The following is a 13,027-nucleotide window of genomic DNA, read 5'->3' on the forward strand; positions in this document are numbered from 1 at the left end:
TCACCTCCTAAGGGAGTGAGATCCTCCTTCAGGAGAAAGGGACAGCCAGGCTGGTTTTAGTGTTGTCAAGTGCTCTGGCAGGCAAAAAAGACAATGAACCATTTCTTCATGTCATCAAATAGCATGTTCAGATTTTTTAGCATCAATGCATGGGAAGTCTTATTAATGTAGTCCTGCTGGCACCTGGTGCTCAGTGCCTGAGAACGGTCAAGGGATGGGAGGGCAGACAAGCAGTAAGGCAGGACAGCCACCTGGCCAGCCCAGGGTGTGAGACCAGAGCCAGATGTCCGAAGTCCTGTGTATCATAACAGAGTCTGAACTCAATCCTGTGGGCACTGAGAGTTGGGCTTTTAGCAGGTCAGTGACCCAGTGAGATTTCTGTGTCCAAGAGCTCATCTGGCAACATGGAGGATGGGTTTCAGGCGGGGAGACCAGTTGAGAGGAAACAATCTAAATGAGAGATGATAAATTAGGGTAGTGAATGATGGAAGATGGAGAAAATTTCCTCAGCTGTCCAGGAAGTAAAATCAGAACTAGATGAATTAGTCAAGGCGAGGTGGCACAGGAAAGACAATAATAAGAGTAAGATGAATGATGGTCCCACAAATCCTGGCAGGAAATCAAGGAGGAAGTTAGGTGACACACTGATCCTAAGAAACTGACATAGTTCAGTGGGCAGGGGCCCGGAAATCAGGGCACAGAGCACTGCAGGAGTACAGATTTGGACATTCGGCACCATAAAGGTTGGAGTAAAAACAATGAAGGCGGGTGATGAGTGAGATCACTCGTAACAGAGATTCTTACATTCTTAGGATGTGAACTCCTTTCAGAAGTTGATGAAAAATTCTGCAACCTCTCACCAAAAAAAAAAAAAAAAAAGCGGGATGGTGTGGGAAGAAAGAGAGTTTAAAAGCATATGAACATTTTGAAAAAACATTAGGGAGCTCGTGGCCTTCCCTGCTGCCCACACCGGGACTACAGGTTAAGAAATCTTAAGGAGGCAGGTGAGCAAGGGAGACAGGAGGTGAGTGGGGGTCAGGGGAAATAAAGGTCTAAAGCAGTATTTCTCATCCAGGATGCCACTGGCACACTGCGAGGAAATCTTCACCAGATAGGATGCCGAGTACCCCTGGCATAGCCCCAGGCCACTAAATACCAGATATAGCCGTATCTTCAGTCTGCAACAACCAAAACATGTCCCCACATATGCCAGAATGGCACCACCCCACTGGAGAACCCCTGTTCAAGAGGGAGCAGACAAGGCAGCAAAGAAAACTTGGAAAGTTCCAGGATGGAAAGAAAAGCAGATCCAATCCTCCAGCCACCCCTCCAAAATATACCCAGGATGTGGCCATTCTCACTTCCCCACCTCCACCATCAGCAAATTAGCCATCCCTTGCAGGGATTGTTGCAATTATCTCCTAACTGGTCTTTCTACTTCTAGCCTTACTTCTCCCCTTAGCAAACACTTTCCATATAACAGCAGAGTGAGCCTTTTCAATTTTACTAATTCTATTTAACAAACACTTTTATAATACTATCTGCCATGCTCTGTTCTTTACTAATATTAACTCATCTAATCCTTACAACACTATGAGACAAGTATCATTGCTATCTCCATTTTACCGATAAGGCACAGAGAAGTTATGGAACTAATCCACGATCCTACAGCCAGCACGTAGAGGGTTGGCTTTTTACCACAGAAGCCAGCTCCGGAGTCTGTGCTCCTGCCTGCTACCCAGGCTGCACTCCAGTTTATTCATTCCTCTATTCAAGACTCTCAACTGTCTTCTCACTCAGAGTCAAAACCAAGATCCTTGTCATAGCCAATAAGGTCCGAGTTACAGGGACCCCCACTACCTGCTCTGCCTCATCTCCAGCCCTTTGCTCCCTCCAGCCTTACCCACCTGGCGGCTGGGATGTGCGCACACGTGCAAGTACCGGCTCCAGGGCCTCTGCACTGTGCCCTCTATCCAGAGCGTTCTTTCTGCAGACAGCTAGAGAGCTGGCTCCTTCATTTCATTAAGGTCTCTACTCTAATGTGCTCATATTAGCAAGGGCTTCCTATCCATCCAATATCAAACAACACCTCTACTCCCACCCCTAGCATTTTCAATCCCCCCATCTTACTTTTTTCTCTAAAGCATTTATCATCACATAAAGTGAAAACACTTGTTCATTTATTATCTCTCTCCCCCTAGAAGAGAGTGCTCTCCATGCAAACAGGAGCTTTGTGTGTTTTACTCTCTGCTATATCCTCATTCATGGAAGGGAGTGCAGTTCGGCTTTGAATGAACAACTAAAAGAATTAACAAAGAGGCGGGGTGTGGTGGCTTATGCCTGTAATCCCAGCACTTTGGGAGGCTGAGGCGGGCGGATTACCTGAGGTCAGGAGTTTGAGACCAGGCTGGCCAACAAGGTAAAACCCCCATCTCTACTGAAAATACAAAAATTAGATGGGCGTGGCGGCACATGCCTATAATCCCAGCTACTCAGGAGGCTGAGGCAGGAGAATTGCTTGAGCCGGAGGCAGAGGTTGCAGTGAGCCGAGATCGTGCCACTGCACTCCAACCTGGCCGACAGAGCAAGACTGATTCAAAATAAATAAATAAATAAATAAATAAATAAATAAATAAAAAATAATGAACACAGTAAGAATGATGCCAAGGAAGCAACGTTTCAAGATGAAGGGAGATAGCCCAACAGTGTAAACATGCTGCAAACAACTTCAGTTATATTACGGCTGAAAAGTTTCCACTGGTTTAGGCAATTAAGATATGGATGCCTGTGGCATGAAATGTTTCTAAGAAATAGAACCTGGCTGGGGAGTGAGTTAGCAGGTGAAGTAGTAGCAGCAATAAGCACAGACAACCCCTGTAAGAAGCTGGCTGAGAAAGGAGACAGCTAGAAGCAGCACCAGGATCAATGGACTTGACATATTGTTTCCAGGCCCAGGGCAAGAAGTCAAGGAAAGGCGAGACTGAGTTCGGGAGAGAGAATGGATTACTGATAGAGAAGGGCCTGGAAGACAGCAGGCTACAGGGTGTGCATGGTGAGGAGCTCTTCTCCTACCCTTGCATGACTTAAACAGACGGGGTTGTCTCTAACTCCAGTTATCTTCAGAGCTACTTGCCTGGATAGACTGAAGAGGGGTCAGTGCCTGTCCTCGCCAGACAGCGGAGGTCTGTCCTGCCTCCCAGTTCAAACAAAATGATTATTCAGAGCTCACGGAGTTGGGTAAGGGGAAGGCACAAATTCTCCACTGAGGTATTTCATATCCATTTGTTTCTGTATGTGGATATACATAAACATCTCTTTTATTTCAAAACAACCCAGAGTGAAGAATCAGTGGCCCCATTTAGATATTACAAACTTGAGGCTTGGTAAGGCTCACAACTTCTTCAAGGTTACACCTCTGTAGTCAGGCTTTAACTTAAGTGGGCACTCTTTCCAAATCATGGCGTTACTCAATAGAATACAACAGGGGAAGAAACACATAATCAAGACTAGAAAAATTAAAACTAAGTGAATGATCTAGGTTGGGAGGTTTTCAAAGAAAGAAAAGTAATATAATTATCAATAGGAAAGACTGAAAAAAAGTGTATTTGAGATCAGTCAAAAGGGGCAACGTATGTATGTACCATTATCACCAGATTTTATTATTGTAACAGAGAGCAAATAATAAAAAAAGAAAGGAAAAGAGGGAGAAGGAATGTCTGAGTAGGAAAGCCTTCCACAAAGGCTATTGTAAGGAAACTAGAAATGTGATTAAACGTGACAAAAACACATTATCAAGTACTGGCTTGGAGATAGTTACTTTTCCTTTAGTTGGTTATCCAGCTGTGACACAATACCAATACTGTGTGATACCATGTGTATATCAACTGATATAATAAAAAAGGATGTAACAGACAACTGATTTTTGACAAGGGTGCAAAGGCAATTCAGTAGAGAAAGAATAGTCTTTTCAACAGTGTTGGAACAACTGAATTTTCATGTGTAGGAAATTAATTTCCATCCATAACTCACGCCATATAAGAAACACAAAATGCATCACAGATCTAAATCTAAAACATAAAACTTCTAGAAGAAAACATAGGAGAAAATCTTTATGACCTTAGGCTAGGCAAAGATTTCTTAAATACCACACCAAAAGCCCAATCTATAAAAAACAAATTTGTAAGTTGAACCTCATCAAAATTAAAACCTTCTGCTTTTCAAAAGTCACTGTTAAGAAAAAGATGAAACACAAATGCAGAAATTCTTTGCAAAGCATATATTTGATGAAACACTTGTATTCAAAATATGTAAGAATTCTCAAAATTTAACAATAAGAAAACAGTCAACCCAATAAAAACACCAGCAAAAGACTAGGACACTTCACCAAACAAGATACAAATACAGCACAAAAAAACACATAAAAAGATACTTAACATCAGTAGTTACTAGAGAAATGGAAATTAAAACCACAATGATGGCTGGACACATGGCTCATGCCTGTGATCTCAACACTGGGAGGCCGAGGCGGGAAGACTGCTTGAGGCCAGAAGTTCAAGACCAGCCTGGGCAACACAGCAAGATCTCATCTCTACAAAATAAAATATTTTAAAAAACAGCTGGGCATGGTGGCACATGCCTGTGGTCCTAGCTACTTAGCAGCTATGACTGTACTACTGTACTCCAGCCTGGGCAACAGAGCAAGACTGTAAAAATTCACAACAAAATACCACAAATGGCTAAAAAAGACCAACTATGCCAAGTGTTGACAAGGATGCAAAGGAAACAGCATGTTTACCTGCTGGTGGTAAGAATATAAAATGGTACAATCACTTGGGAAAACAGTTTGATAGTTTCTTAAAAAGCTAAGCACACAGCTACCATATGAGCCAGTCATTCCACTCCTGGGTACTTATCCAAGATAAATGAAAGTATAAGTCTATACAATACTTGTATGCAAGTATTCATAATAGCTTTATTTGTAATAGCCAAAAATTAGCAACAATTCTAATGTTCATCAAAAGGTAGATAAATGAGTTGTTGTATACTCACACAATGAAATGCTACTCAGCAACGAAAAGGAATAAACTACTACTACATACATCAACATGAATGAATCTCCAAATAATTATTCTGAGTTTAAGAAACCTCAACAAAAAAAGTACATTGCTGCATAATTCCATTAATCTAAAATTCTAGAAAATTTGAACTGCTCTATAGTGACAGACCAGTGGTTTAGAGGAAAGGGGAGAATGGAAGGAAAAGAAATTACAAAGGAGAATGAGAAAATTTGGGTTGGGCATGGTGGCTCTTGCCTGTAATCCCAGTACTTTGGGAGGCGAAGGTGGGTGGATCATTTGAGGTCAATAGATAAGCCTGGCCAACGCGGCAAAACCCAGTCTCTACTAAAAATGCAAAACTCAGCCAGCCATGGTGGCACAAGCCTGTAGTGCCAGCTACTTGGGAAGCTGGGCAGAACTGCCTGAACCTAGGAGGCAGTGGTTGAGTGAGTCAAGATTATGCCTCTATACTCTAGCCTGGGCAATAGAGCAAGACCCTGTCTCAAAAAAAAAAAAAAAAAGAAAAGAAACTTGGGAGAGTGATGTGGGAATGATTTCATGTGTATACATAGATCAAATCTTGTAAAATTGTACAGTTAGGTACGTGCAGTTTACTGTGTGTCAATGATACCTCAACAAAGCTATTTAAGGCTGGGTGCGGTGGCTCACGCCTGTAATCCCAGCACTTTGGGAGGCCGAGGCGGGCATATCACGAGGTCAGGAGATCACGACCATCCTGGCTAACATGGTGAAATCCCATCTCTACTAAAAATGTAAAAAATTAGCCAGCTGTGGTGGCGGGCGCCAGCAGTCCCAGCTACTTCGGAGGCTGAGGCAGGAGAATGGCATGAACCCGGGAGGCGGAGCTTGCAGTGAGCCGATATGTGCCACTGGACTCCAGTGTGGGAGACAGAGTGAGACTCTGTCTCAAAAAATCAATTAATCAATCAATAAAATAAAGCTGTTTAAAGAAAGAAATATAAGGGAAGGAAGTCATTATACACTAAAAAAGAAAAAATATAGCACAAATAAACTACTATAAGATATTCTGACATTTAACATGTTAGAACTTTCTGTAGAAATGAACAAATTTTACCTTCAACATTACAAAATGTCTCTATTTGTCACTGGTATGTCTACAGTAGAGTTTCATAGATTATAAATCCATTCAAATATTTTAAGCAAAAATAAGGGTAAAACCTTACTTTCTGCCCAATATCTATCCATTAAAGAAAACTCCAATTTCTTTTAAACATACATACTTGTATCTGGAAGAATAATTTAGTCTTAAGCAATTTTCCAATAGTAAAATTACTATAAGGATAAACATGATTTAGCACTCGCGAGCCAATGATAGCTAACAACAGTGACAAAATATAACACCAGTGACAAAATATATTACCTACATAAAACCTGGGGGCAAACTATCACAGCTCTCCTCTTGTTATAACCTGCATTTACATCTGATTTCTTTTCAAAACAAAGAGTAAAACATATGTTAATGAGTAAGAAAATATGTTTCTACATACATAAAATTTGGACAGCCCTACAGTTCACTGTAATATCTTGTGATATAGCTGAATGTGATTTTTTAAAAAACAAAAACAAAAACAAAAACGCTTGCTAAGAATAGCCTTCTACATCCTATAGCAAGTCTGTGAAAAAAATGGGTAATAAATATTATTGGTGTCAAAAAGCTCCAGGCAACTTTTTCAAGGTCACCCAAGTAACCAGTGGACATATATACATGACGGAAAAAAAAAAAAAATAACAAGGGTTCCCAACCATAACTTTCCTCTCCTCCACAGTGGCAGCTACTCGTGATGCGAATGTCCTACAGGCACAGTGGCCTTGCACAAGGCAAATCACCTGGTGTACCCCTCTCAGGGCTTGGTCTCAACACTTTTTAAATCACGTCTAAATAAGCACCAAGGTAAGGGTCTGGCTTGCAGGGGCATCTCTCTCTTCTCATGCCTTCCTGGTTAGAAAATCAGGAGTGGGGAAATGTAGGAACAAAAGGAACAATTTTCTTTTGTGAAGCAAATGTATGGAAAGAAAGCCTAAGCTTCACTTTTCCAATTCTGACCAGATAAACTACTCACTCCTCCTCTAATAGAGCACCCAACAGGGGCTCAAAGATGCTGCTTTCATCCTCCTTGCTCTCCCAACCCAAGAGCACCTGGGCTTGGGAAACCTCAGGGTCCAGACCACTCAAATGATCACAGTTTGGGAACCCCCGAGGTGGACTGCAGAGGAGTATGTTCTGAAGGAGAATCAGCTCCAAAGTGCCCCCGCACACTCAGTGATCTATAAGATACAAAACTAGAAAGAACTAGAACTACACTCTAAGGGTGTGAGGAAATAATTTTTAAGGAATACTAAGGTCCTAAAAAACAAGTCAAGAGAAAAATGCAGAATTATGTAAGAAGTAGAGATTACAAACATCAATAACAGACATAAGTACTTCAGAGTTAGAGGACATCAAGCTAATATTTCGTAAAGAGCAACCACATGACAAAAATACTCAAAGCTGTAAGCCTTCCTCAGACTTGGAAGGTCATGAGACTTTTTTTGGCTAAAATAAGGAATGCTTTAATGACAGAGAAGAAAAGAACTTTCAGACTTCTAGGTGGCTCCCATTTAAAAACAAACAAACAAACAAACAAAAACAAAATGAAACAAAAAAAAACTCCTCCTCTCTCTTAAGTGTATGGTCCAGTGATGTCTAGTTACCATGCAAGTCACATCAACAGCTGGACAGCACTGAGCATCCTTAGAACTCCAACTCTTGTTTTTCTACTAAAGTTTTCCCAACCTTCCTTTGATGTCTGGCACCACCATCCAACAGCAGCTGACTAACGTGTTACCATGTGACGCTGTGTAGAATAGTAAGGCACAGTAAGATTTTTTTTCCTTTCAGTAAGCCTCTGCTGATTAAAAAAAAAAAAAAAAGGATAATTATTTTAATGACATATTTAGAAAAAGGATTATGTACAACAGAAAGTCACAAGGGTAACACGAATTAAAAGGTGTCTCAATTTATTACTATGAATCTTTCACAGAGCCTACATGCATTTTTACCTGATATTTGCAAAGGTCATTTCATACTACACGTATAACCAGCAAAGAAGGAATACAGAAAACTGTGGGTCTGGCTTTTCTATGAAGAAAAACAAATTTAATAGTGATAAAGAAGGCAATCAAGATACAAATACAGAAGCCAGGCATGGTGGCACACACCCGTAGTCCCAGCTACTCAGGAGGCTGAGGCAGGAGGATCACTTGAGGCCAGGAGTTAAAGACCAACTGGGCAACATAGTAAGACTCCATTTCAAAAAAGAGATAAAGATACAAATTGATATTACGATCTTACTCATTATATCAACATATTTATTGAGCACCTACTACATATACCAGGCACTGGTGAATAAACCAGGTATTATTAACTTCATATTAACCTCTAGGGCAAGAGGAGGACCCTAAGTGATCAAATAATAAATAAATTGTGGTAAATATTCAGAAGGAAAAGTGATTATGTTATGAGAGAGAAAATAAAGGACCTCCAATTCACATGATGATAAGGATGGCCTTGTCAGAGAAGACCTTTATGAGACAGGATATTTGAGCTAGCACTCAAGGATGAGAAGTTACTCAAGGAGCTGATCCTAAATAGACCAACAGCATGAGCCACAGCCCTGAGGCTAGCCTGCTGGAGAACTAGCCAAGATGACAGCAAGATATCCAAGTAGAGGTGGGGACCAAATCATGCAGGACCCTGAAGTAATGTCAAGGATTTGGTATCTTATCCCAAAAATAAATAAATGTGTTTCCTGAGAATCTTGACAACTTTAAGATGGCAAATGACTTTTTTTTTTCTTTTTCAGGCTGCTGGTAGGAAAACAGACTGGAAGGGCTGCAGAGTGTGTGCAGGAGGCACTGCACCAAGGAAAGATAGTACAATACAGTGGCTTGCATTGGGATGGTGGAATAGTGGGGACTGAAAATCAGACCGGTTTGAAAGGGAGTTTTGCAATAAAAATGGACAGCAGGACTTTATGATGGACTGGTTTGCTAGGGCTAATAGAAGAAAAGAGAGAGTGGAGCGAGCTACTCCTTGGATGGATGAGATGAAAAATGGAGGAGGAACAGTTTGAAAGTTTGAGTGACCAAGAGCTCAATTCTGAAGGAGTTTGAGATGTTGCCATTTATTGGCTGAAATGTGCCAGGCACATCTAATATATATTAGATGTTCTACTCACCATAGCATCCCTTTCAGTAGTAGTATCCCCATTTTCCAGATATCCAACTGTAGATCACAGAGGCTGAAGTGGCATGGCCGAGCTCGCTCACCTCGGGAGTGACAAAGTCACATGTGCAACCCAAGTCTGGCTGGCAGTGGGGTAAACATTCTTTCCACTATACGGAATACTTGGAAACTCTCTCTATACTTTGAATTTTTAAGTCTATTTAGGGTTGGAGCAAGTTAGCACCAAAGAACAGTAAATAAACGTTATATTATTTTTTAATCCAAATCTTTAATTTATGATGCATGTATTTCTATCCAACTCCCATTCCCACTCCACTTTTACCTGCACAGAGTTTTGTAATGTTTTGAACACTAGCACGATATCTAAGATCTTAATGTTTTATAATAAAGGAGCAAAGCCATTATGCCAGGAATTACCCATAAGAAAAAGGCAACAATATCCCGCAACAAACAATATTTTTACTTCCAAGGCATTATATACATCAACATAAAACAGATAATAAATGAGTCAGAAACCCTGAAGAACTAATCATTTCTCAAAATACAAGGCAGTCAGGTCAAAAACTGACGTAAGTCACCATGTACAGAAGCCTACAAGAGCCAAACACTGAAGACTCAGGTTAAAAGGTTGCAACTTTAAAAAAATAAATAAAAGGCAAAACAAATTATACAACTATATCGAATTTTAAATCTGTATTTCCCAACTATCTGAACCAAATGCCAAATTCAGGAAACACGCAACCTATAAACAACTTCAACACTCTCTGTTCTTTGTAATTGCTTTTTCCTGAAGCACACTGACACTTCTGCAAAGTGAAGTGCCTTTCCTGCCTGCATAGCCCCATGATTTGCTCCCTCTCAGGGCCCTCTAATGCACCCCTAAGCTACTAAAGCCCAGAAATAAGGTTTGATCAATAACTGTCTCTTATACACATCTAGATGTGTATAAGAGACAGGTTTACACCTGTAGTCCCAGCTACTCAGGAGGCTGAGGCAGGAGGATCACTTGAGGCCAGGAGTTAAAGACCAACTGGGCAACATAGTAAGACTCCATTTCAAAAAAGAGATAAAGATACAAATTGATATTACGATCTTACTCATTATATCAACATATTTATTGAGCACCTACTACATATACCAGGCACTGGTGAATAAACCAGGTATTATTAACTTCATATTAACCTCTAGGGCAAGAGGAGGACCCTAAGTGATCAAATAATAAATAAATTGTGGTAAATATTCAGAAGAAAAAGTGATTATGTTATGAGAGAGAAAATAAAGGACCTCCAATTCACATGATGATAAGGATGGCCTTGTCAGAGAAGACCTTTATGAGACAGGATATTTGAGCTAGCACTCAAGGATGAGAAGTTACTCAAGGAGCTGATCCTAAATAGACCAACAGCATGAGCCACAGCCCTGAGGCTAGCCTGCTGGAGAACTAGCCAAGATGACAGCAAGATATCCAAGTAGAGGTAGGGACCAAATCATGCAGGACCCTGAAGTAATGTCAAGGATTTGGTATCTTATCCCAAAAATAAATAAATGTGTTTCCTGAGAATCTTGACAACTTTAAGATGGCAAATGACTTTTTTTTTTTTTTCTTTTTCAGGCTGCTGGTAGGAAAACAGACTGGAAGGGCTGCAGAGTGTGTGCAGGAGGCACTGCACCAAGGAAAGATAGTACAATACAGTGGCTTGCATTGGGATGGTGGAATAGTGGGGACTGAAAATCAGACCGGTTTGAAAGGGAGTTTTGCAATAAAAATGGACAGCAGGACTTTATGATGGACTGGTTTGCTAGGGCTAATAGAAGAAAAGAGAGAGTGGAGCGAGCTACTCCTTGGATGGATGAGATGAAAAATGGAGGAGGAACAGTTTGAAAGTTTGAGTGACCAAGAGCTCAATTCTGAAGGAGTTTGAGATGTTGCCATTTATTGGCTGAAATGTGCCAGGCACATCTAATATATATTAGATGTTCTACTCACCATAGCATCCCTTTCAGTAGTAGTATCCCCATTTTCCAGATATCCAACTGTAGATCACAGAGGCTGAAGTGGCATGGCCGAGCTCGCTCACCTCGGGAGTGACAAAGTCACATGTGCAACCCAAGTCTGGCTGGCAGTGGGGTAAACATTCTTTCCACTATACGGAATACTTGGAAACTCTCTCTATACTTTGAATTTTTAAGTCTATTTAGGGTTGGAGCAAGTTAGCACCAAAGAACAGTAAATAAACGTTATATTATTTTTTAATCCAAATCTTTAATTTATGATGCATGTATTTCTATCCAACTCCCATTCCCACTCCACTTTTACCTGCACAGAGTTTTGTAATGTTTTGAACACTAGCACGATATCTAAGATCTTAATGTTTTATAATAAAGGAGCAAAGCCATTATGCCAGGAATTACCCATAAGAAAAAGGCAACAATATCCCGCAACAAACAATATTTTTACTTCCAAGGCATTATATACATCAACATAAAACAGATAATAAATGAGTCAGAAACCCTGAAGAACTAATCATTTCTCAAAATACAAGGCAGTCAGGTCAAAAACTGACGTAAGTCACCATGTACAGAAGCCTACAAGAGCCAAACACTGAAGACTCAGGTTAAAAGGTTGCAACTTTAAAAAAATAAATAAAAGGCAGAACAAATTATACAACTATATCGAATTTTAAATCTGTATTTCCCAAATATCTGAACCAAATGCCAAATTCAGGAAACACGCAACCTATAAACAACTTCAACACTCTCTGTTCTTTGTAATTGCTTTTTCCTGAAGCACACTGACACTTCTGCAAAGTGAAGTGCCTTTCCTGCCTGCATAGCCCCATGATTTGCTCCCTCTCAGGGCCCTCTAATGCACCCCTAAGCTACTAAAGCCCAGAAATAAGGTTTGATCAATAAACCTAGAAAGAACTCGATGTATTACTGCCAATTGTGCCCATCACAGAAAGTACCACCTGGAGACTCTTGAGGAAAAAATGAGGAAGGGGGAGATTTTTGAAAGGTTTTATCATCTGTATAAATACAGCAGTATAGACACATCTGTATAAATACATCTGTATAGATACAACAAATGTATCTGTATAATACAACAAAGTATAACAAATTATACTTTGTTGTATTTGGTCCCTGAATAGAATCATCATCAAACATATGTTCAGTCTTCTTCAAGTGGGGGATGGTCATGTGTAATTTTATGGTTTGGGGAGAGTGCCTCATGGAGATAAAAAAAATTAAAAGTACCATTAGTATGCCCGCTAAAAGATAAAACTCACACAAACCACTTCCCCAAATGATAGTGCTGTCTCCTGCGTCCTGATTTTTGTGTCTACCCTGCACCTCTCCCTGCAGAGAGCTGGCTGGCATCCACTACCGCCTCACTTAGGCAAAGAACAGTATGTCGAAAACCCATTAAGAAAGCTTCTCATTTTCTGTTCCTTCATAACATGATGGCAACTCCTGGCAACTCCAAGATGAAAGGCAAAAAAGAAAATAAAAACTACCTGGGGCCCCCTACCAGAATGAGTGGTTAATCTAATGGAGAGAAAAGCAGAGATGCATACATATTTAAAAATGCTTCCTGGGGACAAAGCAGGTCTAATGAATTGCTGAGCCACAATCTACTGGAAAATCCATAAATGTTCGTCCCTGCTGTCACAGGGCTAGAGGAATTTTTTTTTTTTTTTTTTTT

Source organism: Mandrillus leucophaeus, unplaced genomic scaffold (genome assembly GCF_000951045.1).
Source record: "Mandrillus leucophaeus isolate KB7577 unplaced genomic scaffold, Mleu.le_1.0 Scaffold1033, whole genome shotgun sequence".
NCBI lineage: Eukaryota > Metazoa > Chordata > Mammalia > Primates > Cercopithecidae > Mandrillus > Mandrillus leucophaeus.